At 36.7% G+C, this 14,559-nt stretch overlaps 1 pseudogene; it reads left to right on the top strand.

Annotated features, from left to right (window-relative positions):
* Window positions 1–12,795, top strand: part of LOC109456959 (sorting nexin-19-like) — a 70,359-nt pseudogene extending 57,564 nt beyond the window's left edge.
* The last annotated feature ends 1,764 nt before the right edge of the window (window positions 12,796–14,559 follow it).

Genomic DNA, 14,559 nt, shown 5'->3' with positions numbered 1-14,559 from the left:
AAGGATGGCACCCATTTTTCCTCACACATAACCATTAAGAAACAAGCCTGGACCCACATAGTTGTCTGTTAGCACTGCCGTCCTGCTCAGTGCAAGAACTCTGCTTCCACCTATGCTGTTCCTGAGAACAAACACCCCTTCCAACAGTACGGGGCGTCTCGTTAGGTAATGAGCTCCCAGTGATCCTTTGTTCATCTCTTCACAGAGAACTTTCCCCATCAGGAGTCTGGAAAAGGGCCCTTTAGGAAGTTCAGTTCATTTCAAAAGCACTCCACGTACACTACACCATTGCTTTGTTGACTCACGGCCATCACACATTTTGTGCTGTCGAGTCATAGTTATACTGGAGGTGATTTTAATGCAAAATACTTTGCTTTCAAAACTGATATCAAGGGGCAAACTGATTGGTTCAATGTGTTGGAGCAGAAGCAAACATCTTAATTTCTTGATTACAGGGAGGAATTGAGCTCCTTTGAAGGCGACATGACAACTAAAACAACTGCCTTTACATCAAGCCCATGGAAGAGCCTTTACTTTGTTTTCTTTATTTATTGTTCTTTGCACAAAATTTCCAATTATGAGCAGTATCAAATACAACTCATTTTGCTTTTTAAGAGGATGTGAGATAGACGGCCAACTTAAGATCCTGAAAGTGTCCTGCTTGTGAGGCAATGTGAAAGTGAACTTTTGTTTTTCAATAAATAAAACAGAAAACCCAATCCAATTTTTTTAGAGTCTGAACGTATGAATCCTTGAATCCAAATTACACTCCCGTGTCTCAGTTTCTTCCTCTTAAAATAGAAAACAGCAATAAATGAGAGAATACATACAAGGTATTTGGAATAATGCCTGGCACAGAGAGATTCTAAAAAATGTTAGTTGTTGAAATTACTCTTCCTAGCGTTATTATTTCTTCTTCATCTCCGTACTGTTGGGACTTAATAATAAATAAAACTTAGATGAATTTAGAAATGAGAGCGAAAGAAAAGAGTTGGGCAATATGTCAGGTTCTTGATTCTTGTACCATTGGTCTTTGTGAGGGAGCTTAGTAGAACAAATAGTTGTTTGGCATGGAAGAATTGAAGTTTTAATATTGAATTCATAAGTAAAGCTTTGTTTTACATCTAAATATGTCTAAGAGCAACTTAGCACACTTGCTTAGAAGAACTATTTGGTGACTTGTGAAAGTCAGTGATTCTTTTTTTTTTTTTAATTTTATTTTATTAAATTTATTAGGGTGACAATTGTTAGTAAAATTACATAGATTTCAGGTGTACAATTCTGTATTACATCATCTATAAATCCCATTGTGTGTTCATCACCCAGAGTCAGTTCTCCTTCCATCCCTATATATTTGATCCCCCTTACCCTCATCTCCCACCCCCCACCCCCCTTACCCTCTGGCAACCACTAAACTATTATCTGTATCTATGAGTTTCTGTTTCTCATTTGTTTGTCTTGTTCTTTTGTTGTTTTTGGTTTATATACCACATATCAGTGAAATCACATGGTTCTCTGCTTTTTCTGTCTGGAAAGTCAATGATTCTTAATTACATATACCCACTTCAAAAAACAAACAAAAAGAAAAAAAAAATCACTGGATGAAAGGAAGGAAGGAAGGAAGGAAGGAAGGAAGGAAGGAAGGAAGGAAGGAAGGAAGGAAGGAAGGAAGGAAAAAGAAAGAAAGAAAGAAAGAAAGAAAGAAAGAAAGAAAGAAAGAAAGAAAGAAAGAAAGAAAGAAAGAAAGAAAGAAAGAAAGGTAAAAAGGACAAGAAACCAAACTAAACAAAAACAGACATAAACAAACACAAGAACACTGTTCAAAAATAAAAGTAGGAAATTTGAACTCAAGAATAGGGTAGAGTATGTTATAAGAAAAATGAACTGTAGGTTTTCTTTAAAAATTCAGAACCATGTTTTCTAACTTTTGAATAAAAACTATCACTTCTCAGTTATAATTTAACACTTACACATATATTTGGAAAATACTAAAAAACATGTGAAGAAGGAAGATAAATTTTAAATTCTTTCTGTTGTTATTACCAATTCAGGTATGTTTTCTTTATACACAACAATAATCACTTAGCATAACAGTGGATGCCCTATCTCTCATTTCCCATTGGCATTGTTCACAGCATGATACTGTTTTCATTTAAGTTTTCAAGTGGTTTATAACCTACCTTTGAGTGAGCAAGCCATCACTTCGCTCAGTTGGTACATTTTTTTAAAAGATATATAAGTTGTTGTTTTTTCCCAAAAAATGTCCATGTGCACATTATAAAAACAAATTTATTTGCCTATTAAATACTTCACAGAGTGAAATAAGACTGTGTGGAAAAAAATAAATCCATAGCTTAAAAAGGTCATCCTTTAAAAGGAAATCATAGCATTTTTAAAAGATGCAGAAACTGAGTGGTTCTATTTTCACTTCCATTTGTGCAGAGACTCTTTTCATCTCCAAGCTCCTCAATGAGTAACCATAGACTCTTTCCAGGGTGAAACATAATGTAACCATTTCATCTCCATTCTCCTACCTGCCAAACCTTTAACAGACCACAGCAAGTCACACTTCAGTATGGGGCATCCACAAACAGATGCGTTACACATTTACCATTAAGTGCAGTGATAAATCATGTTAATTCATAAAACACAGACATAGATGTGCTTGAAATTTTATTTTGGCAGATGAATTTCTTAGATACCTTAGTATGGAACTGTTAGGCTCTTGCACGTTTTTAGCCAGGGCTCTGTAATTTAAAGCCAGCTCTAGAGATGTTTCTATAGAATTGACAAAGACCACCCTAGAATAAAGAGACGTCTGCTACTTTGATCTCAGTGGCGTGATTGTCTCCATATACCCTTCATTTTTTACTATTAAAATCCATTTTTATTCCTGACTTTACAAAATGAACCCATTATTCTAAAGTTAATTGTGATTTTTCCCTTTTTCTTTCGATAATGTACAAGGTAAAATACTCAGGATAAAATTACATCCAGAGACATTTATTGTATGTGTCTCTTGGACACAACATAGTGCTGGATGGACTCTGTGAAACAAAGAACAGAAAAGGCAGACATGTGTCCTGGAGAAGTTAGTTTATATAAGGTGTGTGAATATTATACAGATAATACCTACTCTAGAAAAATACTTATTGTGGTTTGTTCCTGTTTAGGAAGTGAGTCCTTGAGTTACAATGACTTTGCACCTCAGAACTTAACTCTTCCAACTTTCTTCTAGTAACAGAAAATCTCAGTCTAATAGAGTGTATATGGGAAGAAGAAGGGCATGATTGTCAACAGAGCATGTACAGTGCTCTACGAGCACTGCATATCATAGAGTTTCAATACTCCTAATTTTTTTTCACAACCATCTGATGGAATTATGATAAGTCTGTTTTGTAGGTGCAGATAAAGACATTGAAACTCCAAGATGTTTAAATAATCTTGTTCAAGGAAGGTAAAAGTAATTATATAAACTTGACTTTGGTTATTAGTTGAAAAGTATCGAGAAACAATGACATTTAATTGTACAACGCTATCAGAACAAGGTAATTTTGTACCTTTCTTTTTTTAAATTAAAGTTTATTGGGGTGACAATTGTTAGTAAAGTTACATAGATTTCAGGTGTACAATTCTGTAATACATCATCTATAAACCCCATTGTGCGTTCACCACCCAGAGTCAGTTCTCCTTCCATCACCATATATTTGATCCCCTTTACCCTCATCTACGACCCCCTCCCCCTTACCCTCTGGTAACCACTAAACTATTGTCTGTGTCTATGTGTTTTTATTTCTCATTTGTTTGTCTTGTTCTTTTGTAGTTTTTGGTTTATAGACCACACGTTAGTGAAATCATGTGGTTCTCTGCTTTTTCTGTCTGATTTATTTCGCTTAGCATTATATTGTCAAGATTCATCCATGTTGTCACAAATGGTCCTTTTTCATCTTTTCTTACCACCAAATAGTATTCCATTGTGTATATATACCATAACTTTTTTATCCATTTATCTATCGAAGGACATTTTGGTTGTTTCCATGTCTTGGTCGCCGTAAATAAACCTGCAATGAACATTGGAGCACACATGTCTTTATGGATACATGTTTTCAGATTTTTTGGGTAGATAACCAGGAGAGGGATTGCTGGGTCATACGGGAATCTATTTGTAATTTTTTTAGGAACCTCCACGCTGCCTTCCATAGCGGTTGCACCAATCTGCATTCCCACCAACAGTGTATGAGGGTTCCTTTTTCTCCACAGCCTCTCCAACACTTGTTACTATTTGTCTTGTTCATGATAGCCATTCTGACTGGGGTGAGGTGATAACTCATTGTGGTTTTTATTTGCATTTCTCTGATGATTAGTGATGTTGAGCATTTTTTCATATGTCTATTTGCCATTTGTATGTCCTCTATGGAGAAATGTCTCTCCAGGTCCTCTGCTAATTTTTCAATTGGGTTGTTTGTATTTTTGTTATTGAGTTGCATGAGTTCCTTATATATTTTGGATATGAGCCCCTTATCGGAGGCACTGTTTGTAAAAATCTCCTCCCATTCAGTTGGTTGCCTCTTTATTTTGTCAATGATTTCTTTTGCTGTGCAGAAGCTTTAAGTTAGATGTAGTCCCATTCATTTATTTTAGCTTTAACTTCGCTTGCCTCTGGAGTCAAATTCATAAAATGCTCTTTGAACCCAAGGTCTATAAGTTTATTACCTATGCTTTTTTCTATGCAGTTTATTGTTTCAGGTCTTATGCTTAATTCTTTGATCCATTTTGAATTAATTTTGGTACATGGTGACAAATAGCAGTCCAGTTTCATTCTTTGCATGTGGTTTTACAATTCTCCCAGCACGATTTATTGAAGAGGCTGTCTTTTTTCCATTGTATGTTTTTGGCTTCTGTGTCAAAAATTATCTGTCCATATTTATGTGGTTTTATTTCTGAGTTCTCAATTCTATTCCATTGGTCTACGTGTCTATTTTTCTGCCAATACCATGCTGTTTTGATTATTGTAGCCCTGTAGTACAAGCTAAAGTCAGGGAGTGTGATACCTCTGGTATTGTTCTTTTTTCTTAAGATTGCTTTGGCTATTCCAGGTCTTTTGTGGTTCCAAACAAATCTGATTTTCTGTTCTATTTCTTTAAAAAATACCATTGGAATTTTAATGGGGATTGCATTAAATCTGTAAATTGCTTTGGGTAATATGGCCATTTTAACTATGTTGATTCTTCCATTCCATGAACATGGAATGTCTTTCCATTTCTTTGTGTCTTCTTCAATTTCTTTAAAAAATGTCCTATAGTTTTCAGCATATAGGTCTTTCACAACCTTAGTTAAGTTTTTTTTTCCTAGGTGTTTTATTCCTTTTGCTGCAATTGCAAAAGGAATTTTTCTTTTATTTCTTTTTCTGACATTTCATTGTTAGTATATAGGAACACAATGGACTTTCCTACGTTGATTGTGTAGCCAGCAAATTTACTGTATTTGTTGATTGTTTCTAATAATTTTTGTTGGAGTCTTTAGGGTTTTCTATATATAGCATCATGCCATCTGCAAAGAGTGAAACTTTAACTTCTTCATTCCCAATTTGGATGCCTTGTATTGCCTTCTCTTGCCTGATTGCTCTGGCAAGGACTTCCAACACTATGTTGAAACGCAGAGGTGATGGGGACATCCCTGCTGTGTTCCTGAACATAGAGGAAAGGGCCTCAGTTTTTCACTGTTAATTATGAGATTAGCTATGGGTTGTCATATATGGCCTTTATTATGTTAAGGTATTTTCCTTCTATACCTATTATATTAAGTGTTTTAGTCATAAATGGATGTTGTATCTTGTCAAATGCTTTTTCTGCATCAATTTATACAATCACGTGATTTTTGCCCTATATTTTGTTTATGTGATGTATCACATTGATGGATTTGTATGTTGAACCATACTTGTGCCCCTGGGATGAACCCCACTTGGTCGTGATGAATAATCTTTTTAATGCATTGGTGCATTCAATTTGCTAGAATTTTGTTTAGGATTTTTGCATCTGTATTCATTAGAGATATTAGTCTGTAGTTTTCTTTTTTTGTGTTGTTCTTAACCAGGTTTTGGTATCAGGATAATGTTGGCCTCATAAAATGAGTTAGGGAGTACTGTCTCTTCTTCAATTTTTTGGAACTGTTTGAGCAGGATTGGTATTAGATCCTCTTTGAAGGTTTGGTAGAATTCACTAGTGAAGCCACCTGGTCCCGGACTTTTGCTTTTGGGAAGGTTTTGGATGACTGATTCAATTTCGTTACTGGTGATCGGTCTGTTTAGATTTTCCAGTTCTTCATGGTTCAGCCTTGGAAGGCTATATGTTTCTAAGAACTTGTCCATTTCTTCCAGGTTATTGAATTTGGTGGCATATAGACCTTCATAGTATTCTTGGATGATCCTTTGTGTTTCTGTGGCATCCGTGATAACTTCCCCTTTTTCATTTCTGATTTTGTTAATCAGTGTCTTCTCTCTTTTTATCTTAGTGAGTCTAGACAAAGGTTTTTCAATTTTGTTAATCTTTTCAAAGAACCAGCTCTTTGTCACATTAATTTTTTCTATTGTCTTTTTGTTCTCTATTTCATTTAGTTCTGCTGTGATTTTTATTATTTATTTTCTTCTGCTGACCTTGGGTTTCATTTGTTCTATTTTTTCTAGTTCTTTAAGGTGTAACGTAAGGTTACTTATTTGGGATTTTTCTTGTTTCTTGAGATAGGCCTGTAATGAGATAAATATTTCCCTCTTAAAACTGCTTTTGCTGCATCCCAAAAATTTTGGTAGGATGTATTTTCATTGTCATTTGTTGGTATGTATCTTTTGATCTATCCTCTAATTTCTTCTTTGACCTGGTCGTTTTTTTAAAAGTATGTTGTTTAATCTCCATGTATTTGTGTTTTTTCCTGCTTTCTTTTTGCAGTTGATATCCAATTTCAAAGCCTTGTGATCAGAGAATATGCTTGGTGTGATCTCAATCTTCTTAAATTTGCTATGGTTAGTTTTATGTCCCAATATATGGTCTATCTTTGAGAATTTTCCATGTATACTAGAAAAAAATATATAGTCTGCTGTTTTAGGATGAAGTGCTTTATAAATGTCATTATGTCCATTTCATCTAATGTGTCATTTAGGACTGCGATTTCATTATTTATTTTCTGTTTCGATGATCTATCCATAGCTGTCAATGTTGTATTTAAGTCCCCTAGTTCAATTGTGTTTTGGTCAGTTTCTCCCTTTAGTTCTGTTAGTAGTTGCTTGGCATATTTCGGTGCTCCCTGATTGGGGGCATAAATATTAATGACTGTTATGTCTTCTTGTTGTATAGTCCCCTTTACCATTATGAAATGTCCATCTTTGTCTCTTGTTACCATTTTCACCCTGAAGTCTGTTTCATCTGATATCAGTATGGCTACACCTGATTTTCTCTGGATACCATTTGCTTGGAGTGCCAATTTCACCCTTTCATTTTGAGTCTATGGTTGTACTTATAGATGAGATGCGTCTCTTGGAGACATTACATGGTTGGGTATAGTTTTTTGATCCAATTTGCTACTGTGTGCCTTTTTATTGCTGAGTTCAATCCATTTACATTTAGGGACGTTATTGATATGTGAGGATTTCCTATCATTCTATCTTTAGTTTTCAGGTAAGACTGTGTCTCCTTTGTTTCTTTGCCTTTTTGTTCTTGTCTATTATTTCTGTGTGGTGGTATTCTATGATGTTTCCCTCTTTTTCTTCTTTTATTGTAGTATATATTTCAGTTCTGTTTTTTTTTTTTTTTTGAGTGGTTACCCTTATGTTTATGTAAAAGAAAGTTTGATGTTTAGAGTATTCCATTTTCTTCACATGCTTTCTTTCTCCATTCCCATATTCCAGTTCAGGCCTTTCCTCTCCCCCTTTTTATGTTTTGGTTGCCACAAATTGTCCCTGTTGGTGGTGATCGAATAGCCCCCTTTACTATTTTTTGTAGGGCAGGTCGTGTATTGGAAAATTTCCTCAGCATCTGTATGTCTGGAAAGGTCTTTATTCCTCCTTCATATCTAAAGGATATCTTTGCTGGATATATTATTCTTGGCTCACAATTTCTCTCTTTCAATAGTTTGAGTATTTGGTTCCACTCCCAACTGACTTGTAGAGTTTCTGCTGAGAAATCTGATGATAATCTAATGGGCTTTCCTTTGTAGGTTACCGTCTTCTTTTCCCTGGCTGCCTTGAGGATTCTTTCTTTGTCATTGATTTTTGACAGCTTCAATACAATGTGCCTTGGAGAAGCCTGTTGGGGTTGAGGAAATTGGGTGTCCTATTTGCTTCTTGGATTCAAGGATTCAGTTCTGTCCACAAGTTTGGGGAGTTCTCATCAACAATTTGTTTGAATATATTCTCTGTTCCCTTCTCTCTTTCTTCTCCTTCTGGTATGCCCATTATTCTCATATTGCTCTTTCTGATGGAGTCAGAAAGTTCCTGTAGAGTTATTTCATTTCTTTTAAGTCTCAAGTATTTTTCTTCTTCCACCCGTGTTATTTCCAGGTTTCTATCTTCGATGTCACTGATTCTTTCCTCCATCTGGTCAACTCTACTCTTTAAGCTGGTTATTTCATTCTTAGTTTCTTCTATTGAGTTCTTAATTTCCAGAAATTCTATTTGGTTCTTTTTTAAAATTTCAATCTCTTTAGTAAAATGTTCATGTTGTTCTTTGATTGTGTTTCTGAGTTCATTAAAATGCTTTTCGGTATTTTCTTACATCTCATTGAGTTTTTTCAGGACTGCAATCTTGAATTCTCTGTCACTTAAGTCGCATATTTCTATATCTTTAAGTTCCTTTTCTGGAGATTTTTCACTTTCTTTCTGAGCTGTCTTGCTGCCTTGGTTATTCATGGCAATTAATGATTTATAATTTCTTTTCCTAGATGTCTACAGGAGTGGGTCTGCAACAGGTTGATAAGAAGAGGTCTTTCTTTTGTTTTCCAGTACATGTTTTTAGAATGTTTTATTTTCTCTCTGACTGCAGCCTTTTTTTCTCTCTCACACAGTAGTGTTATGTTTTCTCTGCACTATTCCTGCTTCTCACACAATGGGGGGATTCCCTGGAAGGTGGGCATCTCCTCTGTTAATAGTTTTCCTGGGTCATAGGGCACTGCATCTGTGTGGGGATGTGGAGAGCTTTTGAAATTCCAAAGCTCTTCCAGCTCCTGATTCAGAGCCCATAGGTTTCAGCAGTTCTGTTTACTCCTGCAGGCATCCACCCAGATAGGTGGGGCCAGGGGCGAGGTGAGCTGTGAGAGGTGGCCCAGAGCAATGGCGTCGACCACCACCACAGCCGGTCCTACTTCCACAGCTCCCTCCCCTTTGCCAGAACTAGTTGGTCTGCGAATCTGTGTCTGCGGTCCACAGTTCTCAGAACAGCAAATATTCTGTTCTTTTGATCTGACACTGCTACTGTTCCGCTTCTAGCACCGGGCATTTGGGGGTGGGTGAGCTCTGGGAGGGTAGGGAGGGGGCGGCTATTCCCAGTGCCTAAGGCTCCGTTCTCTGCTCAGAGTGAGGGCTTAAATCACCGTTTTCAGCCTTCTTCCCTCAGTCTTTTCTCCGAGGTCTCTGCCGTGAGCGTTGGGTTCAGCCGTGTTATATGCTGCCCCCTCCGCCCTGTGGGCCATAAGCGGAGCCCTAGCAGTCCGAGTTCTTCCCTCACTCGCACGCAGCTGCGGTAGTTTCGGGAAGCAGCGAGCTCGGAACACTGATCTATTTCTGTGTCCTGTGACCGTGAGTCCCCTTCTCTGCATTTCTTCCTTCCCTCATCCACTGCTCAAGCCATTTGCCCATCTTTAGCTGGATTCAGTAGTGGGCCTCTTCATCTTGCCTGTCTGCTGTGCAGGGAGTCCTTTGTGGAGTTACGGTTTTTCAATTTGTTGTAAATTCCAGGGGAGATTTCCAGAGGCTCACCTCATGCCACCATTTTGATCATTTTGTACCTTTCTACTAAATACCAACAATGATTCATTATTTCTGATACTATGATGGTGACGTATGTAGGAATGGTAGAAATAACAAGTCAAACTAGTCACCCAGTGGCTGTCAGGAAAAAGGGCTTCATCAATTGCTAAGAACTATGAGCAGTCCTAAGGTTACTGATAAGGAACTAGAACACTGCTATGCTTACAGAAATATTACAAAGACAACAAAGAAAGAATACTCTTATAGCATGTATTAACATTTTTTTAAATTAATTTATTAATTAAGAAAGTTACTAAGATGCCAGGGAAACACACATCCAGAATTTGTCTGTTGAGTCATTTTAGACCTTTCAGTTTATGAATTTGGGCCTCAAATTTTTTGTTTATAAAATCCAGGCATTGATACAGATGAAAATTCCTTCAATCAGCAAAACACTGTTCATATTCCCACAACGGACAGAGAACCTCACATGACTTTGTATCTTCAGTCTAGAGGGCATCTTCATAAAAGAAAAAATAGGAAAATTGGTGGAGATGGAATCACGGGCTTCTAATTGTGTAAGGCAGTGTGCCTAGTGCTTTACATAGAGCATCAAAATCAATCCCATGGAAACTCTATTAAGTCAGTACTGCTACCTACATTCACAGAAGAAATTACTGAAAAAATATGGTTGGGTCAGAATTTCAGCAGCTATGTTTCAAAGCTCAAGAAAATAAATGAAATAATAACAGTAGACAGGGACATGTCAGATTACAGAAGAATGTGCACTTAGTGAGCCCAGGAAAGTGTAGGCTGCAAACACCAGAACTATTCAAAGTCCCTTACTTGAGTTTGGAAATGAAATAGCTCAGAATGAATTATGTAATAAGGATTAGGAAACTGACTCTTATTCTAAATATCTTTGCTCCTTCAGTTCCAAACTTGGATTGCTTCCTTGGAAATAAAAGTACCATTCTATACAGCCATGGCTCATTCTACCTAGTAAAATGTCTTTTAATTAATCTTACTAAGAGTTAATTAAGAATTGGATGTTAGTCCTCATGCTTTCCACATGTCTGCTTTGTCCCTCATGTTTTTTTTCTAAATTAAAAGAAGTCTTCACGTTCAGTTTGACCTCATCATGCTCAACCCCACTTGACGTTCTGCCAGATAGCAAATAAGAGTTTGCTGATATCAAACATTTTACTGTTTTGGAAAGAGTCATCATTCATTTCTGGGTTCATGGTCATTAAAGTCTATACAAATTTCTCCATATAAAGATTTAACTGACATTCTTAAGAGGAAAATTAAGTAATGTGATCAGTGAAATATTAAAGATATTGCTTAAAGATGAAAAATGTATCACTGTACAATAATTTTCATTGAGTACATTGTAAAACATAGTCAATTCTATAGTCTAATGGTGAACTTAAAATGTCTTTTAATGTGGCATGAAGTTTAAACAGTAGTTAGAAGTTTAAAACTATTTGAAGACAAAATTAGCTGTTTTTGGTTACATGAGTTAGAGAAACTGTTTTGAGAGACATTTATCTTGATAAGTAAATTAACATAACTATTTATGGCAGAGATTTTCAGAATGACAGTCTTTGAATTGGTTTGTGAGAACAGAAGTAAAATGTGCCTTCAACAAAACTTAGAAGGAAGTCCACCTCTCAGAATTAAATTATTTATTAATTTAATTATTTCCATCTGGAATTATTATTTGATACTGGAATTTGGAATTTGAGGTATGTGGGGAGACATAGAATGGAAAGGTTAGCAGTGATTATGGCAGGAATATCAGTAAAGGTCAGACGACAGAGCTTAACATTATTATGAACCTTATGAACCTTACTAAGCACTGGAGAGTCATGAAATCACTTGTCAAAGAAACGCTGGAGAGTAAATGGGTGAATGAATGAAGGAATGACTGCATTTCCTTCATTTAGATGTCTATCATTTAACAGCTCCTCCTAATTGGGGACTTCTTCCCCGTTATGAATAGTATTGGTGGAAACCACTGCCCACATCAGGCAAGAAAAGTAGTTAATGCAGTGAAATCCTCCTTGGCTTGACTAATCAGATCTACCCGACTGGGGCTTTCAATGTCAATATATTGGGAGATTTGGGATACAAAGCCATTGTGTTACAAATATTGGGTGCAGCTAGGTAGTAAAATAGCAGTAGTGACATACTAGCTACTGGAAACACAGCCAACAAAAGCCTGAAAAACATATCCTGAATAAATCCCCAAAGGATGTGTGGATGGTTACTTGTCATACGCAGCATATGCAGCTGACCCAAGCCAAGATCTCAGTGCTGGTGATCCATAGAAAGAGACAGAGTTAGCTAGCAAGCCCTGGAGCTGCACCTTTTGCTGCTAATGGAACTGTGGAGATAGCTATGTATGGAAGACATGCAGAAAGGTCTTCATCTTATCTTTGGTACGCTAATTCAGAGGTGGCTAGAGGTGCAAGCAGCTAATCTAACATATCTGCAGCACTGATGCAGTATCTCTGGCTTCTTCAAGTGCCCATCTGGCCTGGTGAAGTTTTACCTGGCCTGTAAGGAGTCAAGAGCAGAAAGTGGCTGGTGAGAAACAGGCTTTGCAGAGCCTGATGGGTGCCCTGACAGATATTGTTGTAGAAATCCTTGGGATGAGCTGATGCCAGCTGAACTGGAGTCTAGTCCTGGAGTTACAACAGCACTCGCTCATCAACAGGCATCTGATTTACTGCCTTTGGCACATAATACTGGAATTATTGTATTTCAGTTCCCCTTCCATAACCACCTCTGCCTCAGATACCGCAGGCAAACCTGAGGAAATGGGCATCTCCCCCTAGCCGTACATTATTCACCCAATCTTCAAAGGTTGGGGAAGGAGAGTTACTTTGCCCCAAGACACCAGTCAGGAAGCCTGTGCCCTCTGAACTGGGCTGTAACTCAGAAGGCCTGGGTCTCAGTGCCACAGTTCTCCCCCCACACCCACCCCAGTTCTACTCCATTTATAGCAGGTAATGCAGTGGTGTATGTACCAATTTCACACATATCTATTACCATACCTTTAAAATAAAGTATGTATTACACTGCCTGATTTTTTTGCTGCAGAGTATTTTGGGTTAACCCATTTTTCTACCCATCTTTCTTCATTCTCCTCCATTTATTCTGTAATGTAGCTAATACTTATATTCAACTATTTGTTTTTTAAGCTAGCCAGATTCATGCAGTTAAGAACCTTGGTTGATTTAGAGTTTTGAGCAAGGGACTGACTTAATTTGTGTTCAGTAATTTTTGCACTCCAGGGTGTTCTGGGATAGACTGAGACTGAGTCCATTCTATGGCATCAGCACATAAGCAGTGGCACTTGGGAAGGAGGAGAGGATGGATTTTTGTATGAATGTGTAACTACTCTTTTTAAGTAAACTCTATTGGATTTTAAACAGGGAAATGTTCTTTATGGTCTATCATCAACCATGTCTGGTCATAGATGAGGCACATAGTACAAGATGTTGTACAATTAGGCAATCACAGATTTTTAACACGCTTATTAATTCACTAGATTACTGAAGAAGTCACACATTATTGGCACACAATTTGTGAAGCCATGGCCTGAAACATATGATATAACAGTAAGGCTGTCTCTGTAATTTTAGGGAGTTAGGTTTAAGTTTCTATTTAGAATAGAGTGGTGTGTGTGTGTGTGTGTGTGTGTGTGTGTGTGTGTGTGTCTGTGTGTGTCTGTGTGTGTAGGTAGGTGTTCACTCACATCATGGTATGGCTATAGAAAAGTATGAAAAGAGAATAGCTTTCAAGGACCTAAAAATAGTCACAAATAAATGATTCTGTTCTTAAGAAGCAAGAAAAGATCGTAAAGTCTGGAATTTTTTCCCACCAAGAATATCCTTACATAATACTCTTCATGGCTATGGAGGAAAATCTGTGCATACTAAAGAAAATGCATTTTTCATGCCTTCACTATAAATGGTGACTATATGGGATGTTGCTATAAACCAGAGTCTTGATTGTCTTTTTTTTTTTCTTCTGTAACACCCAATAAATAATGAACAAAAGTGAGATTCTCTTCCATGGGCATATTTAGGTTTATGCATTGCATCTAATAACAGGCTATCACTCTTCTTCAAAGAAACTATACCCATATCTAAATTCCCAAGAGTGACATTATTATGGACAAAATTTATTTACCTATCATCTGTCCATCAGCTATCTATGTATCTATCATCTATCTATCAACTATCTATCTTTATCTACCTATCTATCATTTATCATCTATCTTGTTATAAAAAATATTCATTTGACATTCAAATAAAACATAATTTTCAATAATAAAAACAGTAGCCCCATGTCCACAGTTCCATGTTCCCAATCTGTCTGTTTAAAGTCCATTACATTCAAATATGTGTTATTGACTTATTTCTTTTTATTTCCTCTGCTGTAATTTCATGAGTAATTTGGTAAGTTTATATGACAAAATCCGACAAATTGATCATAATTCTTTAGCTTTTTAAGTGAATCATCAAAAATGTCAGTATGTTAACCTGTTCTTAACAATTAAAGGTTTGGAATTAATCTAAAACCAGAATGTTCTG

The sequence above is a fragment of the Rhinolophus sinicus genome, chromosome 17 (assembly GCF_057876585.1).
Source record: "Rhinolophus sinicus isolate RSI-liver-muscle chromosome 17, RSI-T2T, whole genome shotgun sequence".
In the NCBI taxonomy this organism is placed as follows: domain Eukaryota; kingdom Metazoa; phylum Chordata; class Mammalia; order Chiroptera; family Rhinolophidae; genus Rhinolophus; species Rhinolophus sinicus.
The sequence above is the reverse complement of the archived record's forward strand: the minus strand, read 5'-3'. Positions and strand labels throughout refer to the sequence as shown.